At 44.6% G+C, this 20,676-nt stretch overlaps 1 protein-coding gene across 5 annotated transcripts in view; it reads left to right on the top strand.

Moving 5' to 3' along the window:
- Positions 1–20,676, top strand: part of KIAA1549 (KIAA1549 ortholog) — a 2,575,340-nt gene that overhangs the window by 2,417,164 nt on the left and 137,500 nt on the right. The gene's annotated exons all lie outside the window — the stretch shown is intronic.

The raw sequence follows: 20,676 nt of genomic DNA on the forward strand, positions 1-20,676 counted from the left end.
GAGACATACCTCACAAGCTCTGTCATAGCACTGACCTTTAAAAAATCATAGCAGGGGGTCAGAAAGATGAGCACTTTATTATTTTTTCACAGAAGGTCTTTATACAGTAAGCCTTGTATAAGGAGTGATATGGAATCTCTTTATAGGCTTAATGTATTTATTTATTAAGGTATGTGTATTTAAAAAATCTGACTTTAAGAATAACACCAGTAAGTCTAAGAGGAGCAAGTTTAAATATGAAGACCAAAATTATAACACTATTCCTAAATCATTGTGCTTGGAGAGGGAAGCACAAACAAGCTATGCTAAGGTTTGAATTTCACTTTAGAAGCAACTGCACAAGTTTCTCACATTGTTTCTTCTTGTCTGAAGGTTATAATTTATTACGACCATTGTTATTCAGAAATGGAAGGAGAATGGCTGTAAATCCATTGTGCTATTTAACTGGCAGTAGCTGACCTCAGCTTATACTTCTGCCACCCTAGTAGTAAGAACAGTCAACTGCCAGATGCACATGGACAAGTATTCCGTGGCTTTCTTGGAGGACGTGGTCAAACAACTGGGAGAGCTCCCTGACTCTCCTGCTAAAGCCAAGATTTCCTCTCTCCTGAACTCCTGCACACAAGTGACTAAACACTCCATCCAAGTGCAGCTATGATGCTGTAGAAGCATCTCCAAGGGCTGCTGCCCCTGGATCTGTCATCAGGAGGTACTCCTGGTTAAGATTGTAACACCTCCCTGATGACATAAAAGCCAAGCTCCTGGATGCGTCCCTGGATAACAAAAACCTATTTGGGTCAGCTGCTGCTGTACTCTTTAAGACCCTGCTGACCAAAGGCAAGGCACTGCAGGAATTGAGAAATATCTTTGTCTCCCCAGTTCCATGCTTTCAGAGAAACTACCCAGCTAAAACTTCTTTTGTTAGGTCCTCAGCTAAGCGAATGCAAACTAAACCTAGAAAGGACCACAGGAAGCAGCACTCTTCCAGGTCTCTCTCCTCTACTCCACCCTCTAAATACTCCTTTCAGGGAAAGCAGGGGAAAGCCTGGTAGTCTGTGACTACCAGGCCCTCCATCCAGACACCCCTCTTTTCATGTGCCTCTCCCTCTCCCTTCCCACTTGGAAGCAGGTTACCAAGGACACCTGGGTCCTATCTATCATAAAAAGGCATACTTCGTGATCTGGGAGACTAGACCCTCTCCCAAAGGCATCCCTCCCCCCACCCAGAGACCAAATCACACTTTTCCCCCAGTCCTGCAGGAACTTCTGGTTCAAGAAACCATTCAAGAGGTCCCACCCTCTGCAAGAGGGAAGGAATTTTACTGAAGAATTTTCCTGGTCCCCAGGAAGGAAGGTCCATGGAGGCCCATCCTGGACCTATCCCACCTGAACACCTTCCTCCGAGTCCAGTCCTTCAGGATGCTCTCTTTCCCTACCCTTCTTCCACTCATTTTGCCTCAGGCATTCCTAGTGTCCTTGGACATAAAGGACGCCTACCTGCACATTCCTCTCCATCCACTATTCAGAAAGCATGTCTGCTTCTCAGCGGATTCTGCACACTATCAGTTTTGTGCTTTACCCTTTGGTCTTTCTATGGCCCCAAGAGTATTTACAAAATGTCTGGCCCCAGTCATGGCCTTCACCAGGACAAAGGGAGTACAGCTTTTTCCCTATCTAGACGACATCCTTATCCAGGCTGCTTCAAGCTCCATGGCCTTGCAGCACCTGCAGTTCACCATCCCTTCTTACAGGCCTGGGATTTACCATAAATCACAAAAAATCCTCCCTCACACCCTCTCAGGATCAGGTGTTTCTAGGATGTCAGATTCTGACAAGGGAAATGATGGCTTGCCTGCTACCAGAAAAGATTGTGACCCTCACATCATTCTTCCAGGCAGTCCTTCCCCTCAAAACCATCTCAGTCAGGGAATTCCTCAGGATCTTAGGATTCATGGCCTCCACTATCCCCATGGTCCCTCTAGCAAGGCTACACATGAAGTTTCAATGGTATCTGAGAAATATCTGGAAATGACACCCACATCCTTTGGAGTTCATGATCCCCATGCTTCCTTGCCTCTCCAAGGAAGTGAAATGGTGGATCTCCCAGATTCAGTCAAATCCGGGCCTGCCCCTACAGCCCACACCCCCAAACCAAGACCTGTTCACAGATGCTTCAGATACAGGCTGGGGGGCAACCCTAAGACATTGGAGAGAGAGGAATGCATGGACCCCCACTCAACAAAAGAATCACATCAATATCAAGGAAATGTGAGCCTTGATACTGACTTTGGATATTTTCAAGAGTCAACTTCTCCCAGGCATCCTGAGGTGGTACACAGACAACACCACTGTGCTGTGGTACATCAACAAACAGGTGGGGATAAGGTCCTATATCCAGTGCTGACTAGTACTGCAGGCTTGGGAAAAAGCTCTGGCGAAACAAATCCCTCTCCAAGCAGTATATATCCCTTCCGCAGACAATGTGATGGCAGATTCCTAAAGCAGGACCATGACCCCGTCTCACGAATGGATGCTGAACAGGGAAATGTTTCTGGACCAAGTTCATCATTGGGGTATTCCGAATGTGGTTCTCTTCACCTCCCCCATGAACAGACAGCTCCTGAACTTCTGCTCCAGGGCACCTCACCCAGAGGCTTGGAAGGTGGATGCTCTAGCAATCTCTTGGGAGGGTATGTACGCATATGCATTCCCCCTTTCCCTCTCATTCAAAAGCCCTTCTGAAAATTCAGAAGGAACAGCCTCCAGTCTTGCTGGTGGCTCCCTACTGGCCAAGGCAGCATTGGTTCCCCCTACTATTTCATCTAGCCAAGGGCAATCACCACAAGTTATCTCAGAAAATGGACCTGCTTACACAGGACAAGGGAACACTCTTACACCCTCAACTGCCCACACTGAACCTTACATTGAGGGTGATAAAGCATTGAGTCACTTCAGACACCTATATACAGAGGACGTGATCCAGGTTCTGCAGGAGGCCAGAAAACTGACTACTAGAAAATCTTATCTCTCAGAGTGGAAGAGATGTTCTTATGGTGACAGAAAAACAACCTACAACCACTGATGGCAGAGCCCCCAGTGGTCTTGTCCTACTTGTGTGACCTTATGAAATCCGGACTATCATATTCCTCCATTGAAATCCACCCATCTGCCATATCAGCTTTCCTACCCCTGGTACCACCTTTAGCATCTAGATTAGAGGTCAAACTCTTCCTGAGAGGGGCACAACACCTCAGGCCAGCAAGGAAGCCCATTCCACCTCCTTGGGACCTTAATTTTGTCCTAGAAAAATTGACGCTATCACCATTTGAATCAGCCAAAGATTGCTCCCTCCAGTACTGCACTTGGAAGACTATACTTTTGGTGGCCATAACCTCTGCCAGAAGGATCTCCAAACTCCAGGCCCTTATGTCCTATCCCCCCTTCACTGTCTTCCACAAGGACAGGGTATGTTTGCATACTAACCCCATGTTTATACCCAAAGTGGTAAATGACCTGTCCCTAAATCAGACTATCAACATGCCAACTTTTTTCCCTCTCTCTGCAGAACCAGGCAGAGAGGATACTGCACTCCCTAGACATACACAGACAGCTCATGTTTTATTTGGCCAAAACCAAATTCTTCCAAGAATCTGACAGGCTCTTCATCACCTATCACCCTAGAGTCCTGGGTAAACCTGTTTCCAAGCAAACTATATCCTCTTAGATATCAGTAACATTTCCTTTTGGATATCAATAACATTTCCTTTTGTTACACCAACCATGGTAAGTCACTCCCAGCCCCAGTTAGGGCACACTCAACCAGGGCAGTATCCTCCTCAGGGGATTTCCTTAAAGGATTGGATACAGCTGCTATCCTAGAGGCAGCTACTTGATCCTCAGTTCACACGTTCACCAGACACTACAAACTAGATATGGTCTCTAAAGCCAGGGCAGGATTTGCCAGAGCCATCCTTTCTGGGTTTGTGGTAACTGCTTCTGGTCTGCCTCCCCTTTATTAGGACAGGAGCACTCTCCCTGATGTAATGAATACAGCAGCATATGACTAGAAGGACATAATATTGTTGTGTAAGTACTTACCATAACCTTAGATGTCCTTCTCTTCTATATGCCTGCTGTATAGTTTCCCACCCAGCCTTCCCCCTCACACTTGCCTGATTCTAGTTTCCTGGAGTAACCACTCCGTAGTCGCTGATTCCAGTCGCATTCAGTTCTGAAGAGGTGTGTGCTGACATCTGCTTTATACCCAATGTTCGTTTACGACCGACATCCGAGAGAGGCGTGGCACATCATGTGCACCCTAGTGGTAGCATTTAACTTTTGTATAACGGCCAGACAAGCGAGAGTTCATCAGAGGCAAATTCCCTGATGTAATGAATAAAGCAGCATATAGAAAAGAAGGACATCTAAGGTTATGGTAAGGTCTTACACAGCAATACTTTCTTTGAGCAGGTGTTGTTTGTCTTATGGCTGTATAGGAGGTCACATAGGACTCAATCCTTCGAGGCTTTGTAGTGAAGGCAAAGGAGCACCCCTCAAAAGTCTGCAAAAAACAGAGAAGAGAGAAAGTGCTTTAAAATAGTTACCATGGATGGCTATAGGCCCTTCCTTGTAGAGTGGGGTGCCTGCAGTAGTTCTCTATACCTCAGACACAAATCCAGTGGAGAAGCTGAGTTTCAATAGATTTAATAGCTAATGTGTAAGCCTGTAGTTGCTGACAAGAGATCAGCGTGTCACATTGTCTAGCCTCATGGAGCTAGTGGTGTTCTTGGACTTGGAGAGTGCTGTCAGGACTTGCTCCAAGGTGATTTGTGGTAGGGGTGTAGGCATACTAATATGCAGGAGGACATTAGATGGAGATGTGTGTAAAGTTAGATATAAGTTTGTCAGTGAATATGTTGGCTGTTTCTTCTAGGGACAAATATGAGTTGATATTCATCATTAGGTCACTGTTACAGTATTGCTTAGATATGGATTGTGTCCTGCTAAGGATACTGTACTTCTGAACAGTCTACAAAAGTTTAGACACCTTCCTCTCACCCTGTATATCCAATCTATGACTTATGCATGAGAGTACATGCTGCTACTTAGAGGATCTGTGGATTCAGGAAATGTCCTTCAAGGATGCATCTGCAGTCCTAACATATGGGTTGTCCTGCCCCAGGCAGCCCTTCGGTCGGCCGGATTCCAAAGTCTGGGTCTGGCCTCGGCTGATGTCGCACTTCACCCGACGTCATAGCTGCTGTGAATTGGGTATAAAGGCATCAGCCGACGCCATTTTCCTCAGTCTTTCTTGCCGCGCGGTGCCCGAAGCAGAAGCTGTTCGCAAGTGCCGGTCGGTCAGATCCAGAGATTTCTACTACCGAAGACTTCTAAAAAGCTAAGTACCCCGTTGGGGACTCTTTCTTGCCTCAGCCGATGTCAGGAAAAGTAAATAATTGTTTAACTTGTGGGAAACAAATACCTCATAAGGATTTCCACTCTTACTGCCTTCCTTGCTTAGGCCCAGACCACGATGTATCAGCTTGTCTAGCCTGTGCTTCCTTCAACCGACGGACACTCAGACGTCAGTTGGAGTTTGCAGAGGAGTTTTTTGGTCCCGCTTTTGCTTACAAAATGCCGTCGGAGACTCCAACTTCACAGTTAGCTAAAAAGCGTAAGGAAAAGGACCGACACTCGCGGTCCGCGGTTTCGGCCGAAACCACGGTTAAGCCAACCGTGAGTGTCTCGGTTTCGGCTGAAACCGAGTCCTCGGTTCTTCCTTCGGCCGAAAGCTTGCCTCCGACAGCCGAGGCCTCACACAGCATGGCTGAATCCGCTACTGAAATTACCCCTGCTGTAGCAGGCACCCAGGATTTATCAGATACTATTCCTTTAGACATATCTACTCCTGCACGTGGAGCTGCTAGGCCCCCAGCATCTATGTCTATCAAGGCTTTTTCTAGTGCTAAAGCAGCCAAATCTTCTAAGGCCTTGCCTGCTAAAAACCCTTCTCACAGGCCTACCTCCAGTTCCCAAATGCTCAGCTTGGCTGAGGATCTCATTTCTTTGATCAGGGGATCCCAACCTCACCCAGACAGGGGCTCTCAACCCCCTCCAGAGAAGAGGCCTAGAGCAGAGCCCCCGGATCCTGTTTCTACAGACTATTCCTCGGATGATTCAGAAAACTCAGGTCCTCCAGAAGGCCCATATTCTCCTTATGAGAATTCTGATGCAGAAGAGTCCATTCCTTCTGCCTCTCCTCCTGAGGAATTTTCTTTTGGGGAAACCTTACATGCTATGAGAGAGCGTTTTCAATGGCAGGGCCAGGATTCTTCAGATTCAAGGAAAAGGCTAAGGACCTTTTTGCATTTACCACAGCATAGGCCTTTAGCCATTCCTCCAGTTCTAACAGTTGTTGATGATGCTTATAATGATGCCTGTACTGCCCCTGACTCTCTTCCCCCGGCCCCTGCCAAGCCCGACAGATATTACAGGGTTCTGGACACACACTTTCACTTGTATAAGGCTCCTATTGCAGATCCTGAAACCATTTCACAGGGCCCCAAAGCTGTAGCAGCTGCCTCTGCCAAAAACCCCCTCCCCTCTGAAAGAGAATCTAGAGCATTAGAGAGATGGGGTAAAAAAGTTTATACTTCTGCTACTCTTTCGGCTAGGGCCTTAAACTGTCAATTCCACATGATTCAGTATCAGGAATTTTTGTTAGACCAGCTAAATAAAAACTGTCCTCTCCTGAACCTATAGACCGTAAGTCCCTTCAGGATTTGGTACATAACACTCAGCAGGTCAGTAATCATTCCTTAAAATGTGGCTATGATGCACTGGAGGCTTCCTTTAGATCAGCTATGACTGGAACAGTGATTAGAAGGCATGCATGGTTAAAAGAACAATCCTTACCAGACCATGTAAAGTCAAAGCTCCTAGATGCTCCCATGGAGAAACAAAGTTTGTTTGGCTCCCCTGCACAGCAAGTGCTAAAGAAGGTGGAAGAAAAAGCAAAATCTGTCCAAACAGTCAAGGATTTCTTACAGGTCCAGCCTCCGAGGTTTAGTAGAAATTGGCCTTCGAAGAATTGGTCCTTTCCAGACACCTCCAGAGCACAGAGAGGCAGAAACAGGCACCCAAGAGGCAGAGGCCAATCCAGAGGTGCCTGCAGGGGACGTCAGTGGCAGCCTAACAACCAGAGAAGTACTGCCACAGATTCAGCTACGACCACTTCCACAGGACAGACACAATGACTTGACTCTGATGCCGCCTACCAGGGAACAACTGCAAGCACCCTTAGGTGGAAAGCTTGCCTTATTTTCCGTAAACTGGCATTACATTACAGGAGACAAATGGATTTTACAGACAATAGACAAAGGCTACAGGTTTCACTTCCAGACTCTACCAAAAAAGAGAGGAATGCCAAACCTACCACCAAACCAAAAAAACAAACGCTCTAGGACAAATCAACCACCTACTAAGGATGAGAGCTATAGAAAAGGTACCGCCTATGGAACAAGGGCAAGGATTTTACTCCAGACCTTTCCTGGTACCAAGGAAAGAAAACCAATGGAGGCCTATTCTCGACCCGTCCGCTCTGAACACATATCTCATTGTTCCAAACTTCAAGATGCTGACCCTACAGCAACTTCTTCCCATGCTGGGCAAGGAGTCTTGGCTGGTGACTCTAGATCTCAAGGAGGCATACCTGCACATCCCTATACGACCAGATTGCAGAAGATACCTCAGATTTCTTGCAGGATCAGAGCATTATCAATTCTCAGCATTGCCCTTTGGCTTATCTACTGTGCCCAGAGTATTCACGAAATGCCTGGCATCAGTAATTGCTCATTGCAGGCTTCAGGGAATTCAGATTTATCCATACCTGGACGACTGCCTAATACAAGCGGACAACAAGATCAAATTAACAAAAGATTTGGAAAAGGTTATACACCTACTGCAAGCCCTGGGATACACAGTCAACATGAAAAAGTCAAGGCTGGTACCATCCCAAAGGATAACTTTCTTGGGTGCAGAACTGGACACATTAAATCAAATGGAATTTCTCACAGCAGAAAAGCAAAGCAACTACCACTCTATTTCATGGCATTAACAACGCAGAACCAGCTTACAGCAAGGAAAGTCCTGCAAGCCCTGGGTTACATGGCATCCTGCATAATATTGATTCCACATGCCAGGCTACATATGAGGAAGTTGCAATGGTACCTAAGGAATGTATGGTCTCAACACAAGCACAGTCTAGAAGCCCAGATTCCAATAATTCCATGCCTGAAACAAGAATTCCTGTGGTGGGCTCAGGCCTGTCAGTTGAACGGCGGTCTGCCCTTCCACAAACCTCACCCAAGCCAGACTATCACCACGGACGCCTCAGACCTAGGCTGGGGGGCACACATGGTGGACAAGTGTATACAAGGCCTATGGACACAAGACCAGCTGAACCTACACATAAATCAAAAAGAGATGCTGGCAGTGAAACAGGCACTTCAGACATTCAGACCTTTTCTTCAACAGGGTCATTTGCTGATAAGGACGGACAACACCACAGTCATGTGGTATATCAACAAACAGGGAGGCACACACTCATATCCTCTATGCCGGATGGCAATGGACCTGTGGAATGTGGCCCTGAACCACAACATTCAACTACAGGCCAAATTTGTGCCAGGAAAAGAAAATTCACAGCGCAGACACCTTAAGCAGAACAACAACGGATGCCCACGAATGGATGCTGCATCCAGACATCTTCAAAACCATTACAAAGAAATGGGGACTACCAGAAATAGACCTGTTCGCATCCCCACACAACCACCAATTGAGGAAATTCTGCACAAGGGCATACCACCCACTTGCTTGGAAGGTGGACTCCCTATCCTTCAGTTGGGAAAACCTGACAGCATATGCATTCCCACCTCTTCCTTTGATGCACAAAGTGCTACTGAAGATCAAAGAAGATCACCCAAGGATCATCCTGATAGCTCCAGACTGGCCGAGGCAGCATTGGTACCCGCTACTGAGGAGTATGTCTCGGACACACGCATGGCCTCTACCTCTAGTTCCTTTACTGCTAACACAGAACAACTACAAGATCCTACATCCAAACTTGAAAACACTACAGCTAGCTGCTTGGAATATTACATAAAGCAAAATAACCCAGATTTATCTCAGAGGGTTAAAGACATTATCCTGCAGGCTTGCAGACCTTCCACAAGGAAGACCTATTCAGCCAAATGGAAAAGATACCTCATTTGGAGTGCAGCAAAAGGAGAAAATGTATCATTAGCAAACATAGCTAACATCCTGGAATACTTAGCAGAACTTTTTCACAATGGCCTGTCTTACTCCTCCATTAAGATTCATGCATCAGCAATTTCAGCAGAATACAACATGGATCCTCCAGTCTTCTCTCATCCTCTACTCAGGCAGTTTCTGAGAGGAATTAAAAATGTAAAGCCTCCAAGGAAGCCACCTTTGCCTACATGGGACCTTAACTTTGTGCTGGAAAAGTTAACACTTCACCCTTTCGAACCAGCAGCAACAGCTGAATTACAGTTCTTATCTTGGAAAACTGCTTTCCTGCTTGCAATCACTTCAGCAAGAAGGGTTTCTGAATTACAGGCATTAATGGCAGTACAGCCCTTCCTTATCTTCCATCAGGATAGAGTGTCCTTGAGAACTAATCCTACTTTTATGCCAAAAGTGGTCTCCAGGGTATCATTGAACCAAGCAATCCACCTACCAACATTCTTCCCCAACCCACAGAACAGGGGGGAAAGACTACTACATACCTTGGATGTGCACAGGCAATTGCGCTACTATCTGGACAGAACCAAGACCAACAGAAAAACTGACCAGCTTCTGGTAGCATATGCAACAGGAATGGAAGGAAAAGCAATTTCAAAACAGACAATCTCAAAATGGATAGGAAATTGCATTCGATTTTGTTACTCTTTTTATGGAAAGACTACTCCAGAAAACATCAGACCTCACTCCACAAGGGCTACAGCCACTACTACAGCTTTCCTACGAGGAGTGGCTACCAAAGACATTTTAGAAGCTGCTACTTGGAGCTCCGTGCATACATTTGCCAAGCATTATAATCTACCTTTATACTCCAGATCCCGAGCAGGTTTTGCAACTGCTGTTTTGCAAGGGATCTTAACTACACCATAATCATCTTAGTGCCTCCTCCCCAAGTTTGGCTATGGTATTCCACCCATATGTTAGGACTGCAGATGCATCCTTGAAGGACATAGCACAGTTTTGTACCTACCATAAATGTAGATGTCCGAGAGGTATGCATCTGCAGTCAGGATTACCCACCCTCCTTCCCCTCTGTGGTACTCCTAGGGTATTTGCCCATCTTGTAGCTAGCTGGGGAATCTGTTATGGTGTATTTGTTTGTATATATGTATATACATGCTTATATTGTTTGCTCTCTACTGTTTGGAACCATTTGCATTTATCCAAATTTAGCCTTCCTAGAGGGCACCTGGCATCTGGGGCAAGAAACACTGAGGGAAATGGCGTCGGCTGATGCCTTTATACCCAATTCACAGCAGCTATGACGTCGGGTGAAGTGCGACATCAGCCGAGGCCAGACCCAGACTTTGGAATCCGGCCGACCGAAGGGCTGCCTGGGGCAGGACAACCCATATGTTAGGACTGCAGATGCATACCTCTCGGACATCTACATTTATGGTAGGTACAAAACTGTACTTTTCTTGCTGTCAGTCTTTGAAGGAAGATTTGTCTGCACTCTCTATCAGCTGAATGGCCCATTCCAGATACAGTTGTGAGTAGCTTAGTACCTTGCTGGGGACTCTTCCTCTATTCTTTTGTTTTTTTCCTCAGATATTTAGTTTTTGCTTGTCATCTTAAGAAAGTGAAATGCAACTGAAGTCACTGTCTTTCTTACAAGGATAAACATCCCCAATGTCATTATTGCCTAGGTCAATCCCAACCCTATCTTTCAGGGAGACTTTTTCATTGTCTCCTCCTTTTGAGACCTATAACTTACAATACATAGTTTTGGACATCATAAAGAATGGGTGCAAACTAAGCTGGAATTCCCATCCTATACCATCAGGAATTCCTCAGGTCCCCCAAATGTAACATCTGGTCCTTCCATTTCTGTATGATCTGCTCCTTCAAGGTATTATAGAACCTGTTCCTTGTCATCAAAAAGAAAAGGAAAAGGTTTTTACTCCAGACTTTTCTCTTTCTTCTTTCTGTTCAAAGGATATCAAACTTCAAGGAGTATGGTCCAAACCAGGCAGGTGCAAACATGTAAACATCAAAGAGATTAAGGCCTGAATCTTTGCCCTCCAGACCCTATATCATTTTTGCATTCCAGCACCTCTTCAAATCCTAACAGACAATACCACAATCATGTGGTATAAAAACAAGCAAGAGGGAACAAAGTTCTGTCACCTTGTAGACTTGCTGTGATGGCTTGGGATTTTGCTGTGCACCACAGTGTCTTATCTCCAAGCTGTATACATCCCTTCAGAATTAAATTTAATGGCAGAGTATTGAGCACATCTAAAGCAGACCTTCAGAAATTGATACTGAACTGAGAAGTCTTCCTTCAAATTGTTCATCAGTGAGGAACTGCCAAGATAGACCTCTTTGTCTCCACTCAGAACAGGCAGCTCAAACTCTTTTGCTTAGAGCTCCATGTAAAGAAGCTTGAAAATGAAGACCTTTGCCTTTCCATGGAAAGGGAAATTCCTGTATGCCTTCTGTCTTATCCCAAAGGTACTTCTGAAGACTCAGAAAGACAGTTCAAAAGTAATGTTAATAACTTTCTTTTGGCCCAGACAACATTGATTCTCCCTTTCTTTTCATCTAGCCAAAGGCAATCACCACAAGTCACCTAGAAGCATGGACTTGCTCACACAATGAAATGTCTCTCTTATTCATCTGAACTTAAAGACATTGAACACTGTGGCTGATATGCTTTTAATTCCCTCCAGGCACCATACTCTGAAGAAGTACTACAGGCTATAAAGGAGGCAAGAAAATTGCAACAAGAAAATCTTGTATTTCTAACAGGAAAAGATTTTCTCTGTGATGCCACAGTAGAGGACAGGCTTCATATCTAGTGAGAATCCCATTTATCTTCAAATATTTGGGGGAACTCCTCAACTCAGAACTAGCATAGATATCTAGCAAGTTGAACCTGGCAGCCATTTCATTCTTCCTTCAACTGATTCCCCTATTCCTTCATGTAATGAGGTCAGACAGTTACATAAAGGTGACCTCCATATCAGACATCCCAGGAAATCCATTCCTCCTCCCTGTGACCTGAATGATGTTCTTAAAAAGTTCTTTCCACTTTTTGGATCATTTTCTTCCACATCTTTGAAATTCCATATTTGAAACCAGTTCTGTTAGTGGTTTTAACATCAGCCAAAGGGTTTCTAAGTTACAGACTGTCATGTATACTCCTCTTTCCAAGTTTTTCTTAAGGACAGTGTTAACCTTGGCCTAATCCTACCTTTATGCTAAAAGATGTCACTGAAATGTCTCTGAATCAATCTGTCCGTCTACCTGCATTTCCTTAGTCATCAGAATAAAGGAGAAAGAATTGCTCATGTGCTAGATGTCCACATACAACTTAGATTCTACCTGGGTAAGACAAAAACTATCAGAAGGTCTGACCAACTGTTTTCTTTTGAATAACAAAGGTGGAATTTCCAGTTTCCCAACGGGCCATTTCTAGATGATTTTTCCAGTCTATTTCTTTTTGTTATTCCTACCATGGTACAACTCTCCAGGGTCAGTCAGAGCTCATTCTGCTAGAGCTGTAGCCTCTTCTGGAGCCTTTTTCAAGGGTCTTGACTCAAACTCTATCCAGGAGGCAGCTATGCAGTCCTCCATTCACACTTTTAGTAAAAATAAAAAAGTTAACACTAAAAACCACAAATTTAATGAGAGAATAATGGTATTAAGTGCTTTCGTGTACACTGGAGCTTCATCGAATCATCTACTTTACATCACTCAAACATTTAAATATAAAATTGTTAATTAACATCAATTTGGTCAGTGTTTTAACACTTTCCTATTAAACAAACGTGATGGAAAATGATGATACCCGTCATTTTAAGTTTTTGGTTCTGCATAAAGTTGGTACTAATATAAGAGGAGGTGATATAACTAATGAAACAGAATATATTGAGTTAAGATGGATTCTTCACCTGAGGGCTATTGTATACCCAGGTCTGAATAATGCTGTGTCTTTAAAACCTGCTCTGAAGAGGAGAGGATTGCATCAATAATTGCACCATGTGATCTAACATCCCTTAATTTAATTGTATGGCTGGTTATCTGTATATAAGGTTTTAAGTGACGTTTATTTTTTCATGGTCTGAAGAAGCGAGTAAGCAGTGAAAGCACTCACCAGTTTGTTTTGTGCACATCTATTACTGTTATTAAAACTGTTTTTACTCAACTTCAGCCTTTTGGACATCCATTTTTGGAATATTATTGTGTTTGGACTTAGTCGGGGTTCCTACTGAGATTTTGTTATATCCTTAATCTGTTTGTTGGGCTTTTTGGAAGGAACCATGGCTGAAGGTGTGGATATTGAGCTTGAGTATAACCCTGTGGATACAATGAATGGCTCTGAGAAGAGTGTTTTTAAAACCACAAGGTACAGTGTTACTGGAATGTTGGAGACAGTATCCATCCTCAAGACAACTCACAATCCATTTATAGATGTGTTTTAAAGTAGAGATTGTAGATGAGACTACTGCCAACCAGTCATGAGTAAATGACTTTCGTATGTCACTTAAGGTTTTGGAAGATAAACTCTTTAAGTTTAAATGCCTGCAGTGGCAGCATTTTTACTCTGAAGCAGCTTTGCTTCATGAAATTGTACCCAGAGGGTTGCGTGTTTTAAAAATGCCCTCATGTGGTGACAGTTTTCCTGAGATGCTAAAACGCTGGCAAGAATTAAATTTGCAGCTTAGTTTCAATTACATGCATCTACTGATTGAGTATTTTCATCCTGAGGAGGAATCCCTTGCTAGGGAAGTCAATGAAATGTTCGCTGAGCTGAGGGATACTCACAAATAAGAAATATATCTAGAGCTCATGGAAGAACTACTCTGTAATGTTTCACTCTATGAGCGGAGATTGCAGAGTGAAAAGCTTAAGAAACTGAAAAGGGACTCATTGGACTTAAAAAGGGGCTATGTTTTTTCATGGCCCAGAGAGAATATGGGTCTATATTGTAGTATCGAAGTTTTTAAATTTTGAATGCTATAATATCGACACGTTTTTGTTGAAAACTCAAAATAGCAAAGCCAAGGAACTTCGAAATCTTACCTAGGGTAAGATTTCGGTTGTTTGTTCCATAGCTTTGTTATTTACTCTACTGTGGTGGGAAGGTTACGGACCAGGGTACCTGTTACCTGGTAGCTTCATCCTTACCATCTTTTTCCCAACATACTCAGCATCCCTCCTCAGCACATGTCCAAACCAATGTAATCTTGCCTGTCTGGCTTTGTCTAAAAACCTTCCAATCTGGGCTGACCCTCTAATATACTTATTCCTAATCCTGTCTACCCTCGTCACACCCAGTGCAAATCTAAACATCTTTAACTCTGCCACATCCAGCTCAAACTCCTGCCTTTTTTGTCAGTGCCACTATCTCCAACCCATATAACATAGCTGGTCTCACTACCCTCTTGTAGACCTTCCATTTCACTCTTACTGGTACTCGTCTGTCACAAATCACTCCTGACACTCTTTTCCACCCACTCCATCCTGCCTGTACTCTCTTCTTCATCTCTCTTCCACACTCACCGTTACTCTGGACTATTGATCCCAAGTATTTAAACTCATCCACCTTCACCACCTCTACTCCTTGCATCCTCACCATTCCTCTATCCTCCCTCTCATTCACACACATATATTCTGTCTTAGGCCTGCTGACCTTCATTCCTCTTCTCTCTAGAGCATATCTCCATCTCTCCAGGGTCTCCTCCACCTGTTCCCTACTCTCACTACAGATCACAGTGTCATCTGCAAACATCATAGTCCACGGGGACTCCTGTCTGATTTCATCTGTCAACGTGACCATCACCATTGCAAATAAGAAAGGGCTCAGAGCTGATCCTTGATGTAACCCCACTTCCACCTTAAACACATCCATCCCTCCCACCGCAGACCTCACCGCTGTCACACTACCCTCGTACATATCCTGTACCACTCTTACATATTTCTCTGACACTCCTGACTTCCTCATACAATACCACAACTCCTCTCTAGGCACCCTGTCATATGCTTTCTCTAAGTCTACAAAAACACAATGCAACTCCATCTGACCTCTGTACTTCTCCATCAACACTCTCAGAGCAAACATCGCATCTGTAGTGCTCTTTCCTTAGCTTCCACTACTCTTTCCCATAACTTCATGCTGTGACTGATCAGTTTAATCCATCTGTAGTTACAACAGCTCTGCACATCACCATTATTCTTAAAAATCAGTGCCAAAACACTTTTTCTCCATTCCTCAGGCATCCTCTCACTCTCTAAGATTTCATTAAACAATCTGGTTAAAACCTCCACTGCCATTTCACCTAAACACCTCCATGCTTCCACAGGTATGTCATCTGGGCCAACAGCCTTTCCATTCTTCATCCTCTTCATACCTATCCTTACTTCCTCCTTGCTAATCCATTGTACTTCATGATTCACTATCCCCACATCATCCAACCTTCTCTCCCTCTCATTCTCTTCATTCATCAACTCCTCAAAGTACTGTTTCCATCTCCTCAACATACTCTCCTCGCTTGTGAGTATGTTTCCCTCATTATCTTTTATCACCTTTACCTGCTGCACATCTTTCTTAGCTCGGCCCCTCTGTCTAGCCAATCGGTACAGGTCCTTTTCTCCCTCCTTAGTGTCCAGCCTTTCATACAACTCTTCATATGCCTTATCCTTAGCCTTCGCCACCTCTCTCTTTGCCATGCACCTCATCTCCTTATACTCCTGTCTACTTTCTTCATCTCTCTGACAATCCGTTGTTTGCTAGAAATATAATGTTAAATGTGATATTTCCAGACAAAGTTCAGTCACATGACTTGTTTAAGAAACCAAGTCTTTTACTCCTGAATTTAAACCAGCCCTAGAGGTTTTTTTGAATGTATGTGAGAATGGCTTACGGAATTGTTTATCAAATAAGTGTAATGGTGTGAATTTTTATAATTTGACCTCTAAAGAAACTGAAGCTTTGCATGATTTAACTAAGGCACAGCATTTAATGATTACACCAGCTGACAAGGGTGGAGGGATAGTGGTTCTAGACAAAAGTAGTTATATTGAAAAGATGTGTAGCATGTTAAATGATGAAGAGGTTTGTATGAAGTTGAAAAGATTTAAAGTTACTGGAATCATTAACAGAGTTAATTTTTGTTTATATGATTTGCTGATGATAAATCAGATTGATTACGGTTGATATACCTACTTCACAGTTGACTATCCCAGAATACCCATTATTTATGGATTACCAAAAATGCATAAAGATGCTGTCACCGCCTCTCTCCAACCTATAGTTTCAGGGAGAGGGTGGCTGACTGAGCCCATCTCTATATATGTAGAAAAGCAACTTAGATTGGTTCTTGACACCATTACAACTGTGTTGAAGGATACCAAACAGATGTCCTTCAAGGATGCATCTGCAGTCCTAACATATGGGTTGTCCTGCCTCAGGCAGCCCTTCGGTCGGCCGGATTCCAAAGTCTGGGTCTGGCCTCGGCTGATGTCGCACTTTACCCGACGTCATAGCTGCTGTTTATTGGGTATAAATGCATCAGCCGACGCCATTTTCCTCAGTGTTTCTTGCCGCGCGGTGCCCGATGCAGAAGCTGTTCGCAAGTGCCGGTCGGTCAGATCCAGAGATTTCTACTACCGAAGACTTCTAAAAAGCTAAGTACCCCATTGGGGACTCTTTCTTGCCTCAACCGATGTCAGAAAAAGTAAATAATTGTTTAACTTGTGGGAAACAAATACCTCATAAGGATTTCCACTCTTACTGCCTTCCTTGCTTAGGCCCAGACCACGACGTATCAGCTTGTCTAGCCTGTGCTTCCTTCAACCGACGGACACTTAGACGTCGGTCGGAGTTTGCAGAGGAGTTTTTTGGTCCCGCTTTTGCTTACAAAATGCCGTCGGAGACTCCGACTTCACAATTAGCTAAAAAGCGTAAGGAAAAGGACCGACACTCGCAGTCCGCGGTTTCGGCTGAAACCACGGTTAAGCCAACCGCAAGTGTCTCAGTTTCGGCCGAAACCGAGTCCTCAGTTCTTCCTTTGGCCGAAAGCTTGCCTCCGATTGCCGAGGCCTCACACAGCATGGCTGAATCCGCTACTGAACTTACCCCTGCTGTAGCAGGCTCCCAGGATTTATCAGATACTATTCCTTTAGACATATCTACTCTTGCACGTGGAGCTGCTAGGCCCCCTGCATCTATGTCTATCAAGGCTTTTTCTAGGGCTAAAGCAGCTAAATCTTCTAAGGCCTTGCCTGCTAAAACCCCCTCACACAGGCCTACCTCCAGTTCCCAAATGCTCACCCAGACAGGGCCTCTCAACCCCCTCCAGAGAAGAGGCCTAGAGCAGAGCCCCCGGATCCTGTTTCTACAGACTATTCCTCGGATGATTCAGAAAACTCAGGCCCTCCAGAAGGCCCATATTCTCCTTATGAGGATTCTGATGCAGAAGACTCCATTCCTTCTGCCTCTCCTCCTGAGGAATTTTCTTTTGGGGAAACCTTACATGCTATGAGAGAGCATTTTCAATGGCAGGGCCAGGATTTTTCAGATTCAAGGAAAAGGCTAAGGACCTTTTTACATTTACCACAGCATAGGCCTTTAGCCATTCCGCCAGTACTTACAGTTGTTGATGATGCTTACAATGATGCCTGTACTGCCCCTGACTCTCTTCCCCCGGCCCCTGCCAAGCCCGACAGATATTACAGGGTCCCGGACACACACTTTCACCTGTACAAGGCTCCTATTGCAGATCCTGAAACCATTTCACAGGGCCCCAAAGCTGTAGCAGCTGCCTCTGCCAAAAACCCCCTCCCCTCTGAAAGAGAATCTAGAGCATTAGAGAGATGGGGTAAAAAAGTTTATACTTCTGCTACTCTTTCGGCTAGGGCCTTAAACTGTCAATTCCACATGATTCAGTATCAGGAATTTTTGTTAGACCAGCTAAATAAAAAACTGTCATCTCCTGAACCTATAGACCGTAAGTCCCTTCAGGATTTGGTACATAACACTCAGCAGGTCAGTAATCATTCCTTAAAATGCGGCTATGATGCACTGGAGGCTTCCTTTAGATCAGCTATGACTGGAACAGTGATTAGAAGGCATGCCTGGTTAAAAGAGCAATCCTTACCGGACCATGTAAAGTCAAAGCTTCTAGATGCTCCCATGGAGAAACAAAGTTTGTTTGGTTCTCCTGCACAGCAAGTGTTAAAGAAGGTGGAAGAAAAAGCAAAATCTGTCCAAACAGTCAAGGAAGGATTTCTTACAGGTCCAGCCTCCGAGGTTTAGTAGAAATTGGCCTTCGAAGAATTGGTCCTTTCCAGACACCTCCAGAGCACAGAGAGGCAGAAATAGGCGCCCCAGAGGCAGAGGTCAATCCAGAGGTGCCTACAGGGGACGTCAGTGGCAACCTAACAACCAGAGAAGTACTGCCACAGATTCAGCTACGACCACTCCCACAGGACAGACACAATGACTTGACTCTGATACCGCCTACCAGGGAACAACTGCAAGCACCCTTAGGCGGAAAGCTTGCCTTATTTTCCATAAACTGGCATTACATTACAGGAGACAAATGGATTTTACAGACAATAGACAAAGGCTACAGGTTTCACTTCCACACTCTACCAAAAAAGAGAGGAATGCCAAACCTACCACCAAACCAAAAAACAAATGCTCTAGCACAAATCAACCACCTACTAAGGATGAGAGCTATAGAAAAGGTACCGCCTATGGAACAAGGGCAAGGATTTTACTCCAGACTTTTCCTGGTACCAAGGAAAGAAAGCCAATGGAGACCTATTCTCGACCTGTCCGCTCTGAACACATATCTCATTGTTCCAAAATTCAAAATGCTGACCCTACAGCAACTTCTTCCCATGCTGGGCAAGGAGTCTTGGCTGGTGACTCTAGATCTCAAGGAGGCATACCTGCACGTCCCTATACGACCAGTTTGCAGAAGATACCTCAGATTTCTTGCAGGATCAGAGCATTATCAATTCTCAGCATTGCCCTTTGGCTTATCTACTGTGCCCAGAGTATTCACGAAATGCCTGGCATCAGTAATTGCTCATTGCAGGCTTCAGGGAATTCAAATTTATCCATACCTGGATGACTGCCTGATACAAGCGGACAACAAGACCAAATTAACAAAAGATTTGGAAAAGGTTATACAACTACTGCAAGCCCTGGGATACACAGTCAACATGAAAAAGTCAAGGCTGGTACCATCCCAAAGGATAACATTCATGGGTGCAGAACTGGACACATCAAATCAAATGGCATTTCTCACAGCAGAAAAGCAAAGCAACTACCACTCTATTTCATGGCATTAACAACGCAGAACCAGCTTACAGCAAGGAAAGTCCTGCAAGCCCTGGGATACATGGCATCCTGCATAATATTGATTCCACATGCCAGGCTACATATGAGGAAGTTGCAATGGTACCTAAGGAATGTATGGTCTCAACACAAGCACAGTCTAGAAGCCCAGATTCCAATAATTCCATGCCTGAAACAAGAATTCCGGTGGTGGGCTCAGGCCTGTCAGTTAAACAGAGGTCTGCCCTTCCACAAACCTCACCCAAGCCAGACTATCACCACGGATGCCTCAGACCTAGGCTGGGGGGCACACATGGTGGACAAGTGTATACAAGGCCTATGGACACAAGACCAGCTGAACCTACATATAAATCAAAAAGAGATGCTGGCAGTGAAACAGGCACTTCAGAAATTTAGACCTTTTCTTCAACAAGGTCATTTGCTGATAAGGACGGACAACACCACAGTCATGTGGTATATCAACAAACAGGGAGGCACACACTCATATCCTCTATGCCGGATGGCAATGGACCTGTGGAATGTGGCCCTGAACCACAACATTCAACTCCAGGCCAAATTTGTGCCAGGAAAAGAAAATTCACTAGCAGACACCTTAAGCAGAACTACCACGGATGCCCACGAATGGATGCTGCATCCAGACATCTTCAAAACCATTACAAAGAAATGGGGACTACCAGAAATAGACCTGTTCGCATCCCCACACAACCACCAATTGAGGAAATTCTGCACAAGGGCATACCACCCACTTGCTTGGAAAGTGGACTCCCTATCCTTCAGTTGGGAAAACCTGACAGCATATGCATTCCCACCTCTTCCTTTGATGCACAAAGTGCTACTGAAGATCAAAGAAGATCACCCAAGGATCATCCTGATAGCTCCAGACTGGCCGAGGCAGGATTGGTATCCGCTACTGAGGAGTATGTCTCGGACACACGCATGGCCTCTACCTCTGGTTCCTTTACTGCTAACACAGAACAACTACAAGATCCTACATCCAAACTTGAAAACACTGCAGCTAGCTGCTTGGAATATTA

The sequence above is a fragment of the Protopterus annectens genome, chromosome 11.part0 (genome assembly GCF_019279795.1).
Source record: "Protopterus annectens isolate FY-2018-M chromosome 11.part0, PAN1.0, whole genome shotgun sequence".
Lineage (NCBI taxonomy): Eukaryota > Metazoa > Chordata > Ceratodontiformes > Protopteridae > Protopterus > Protopterus annectens.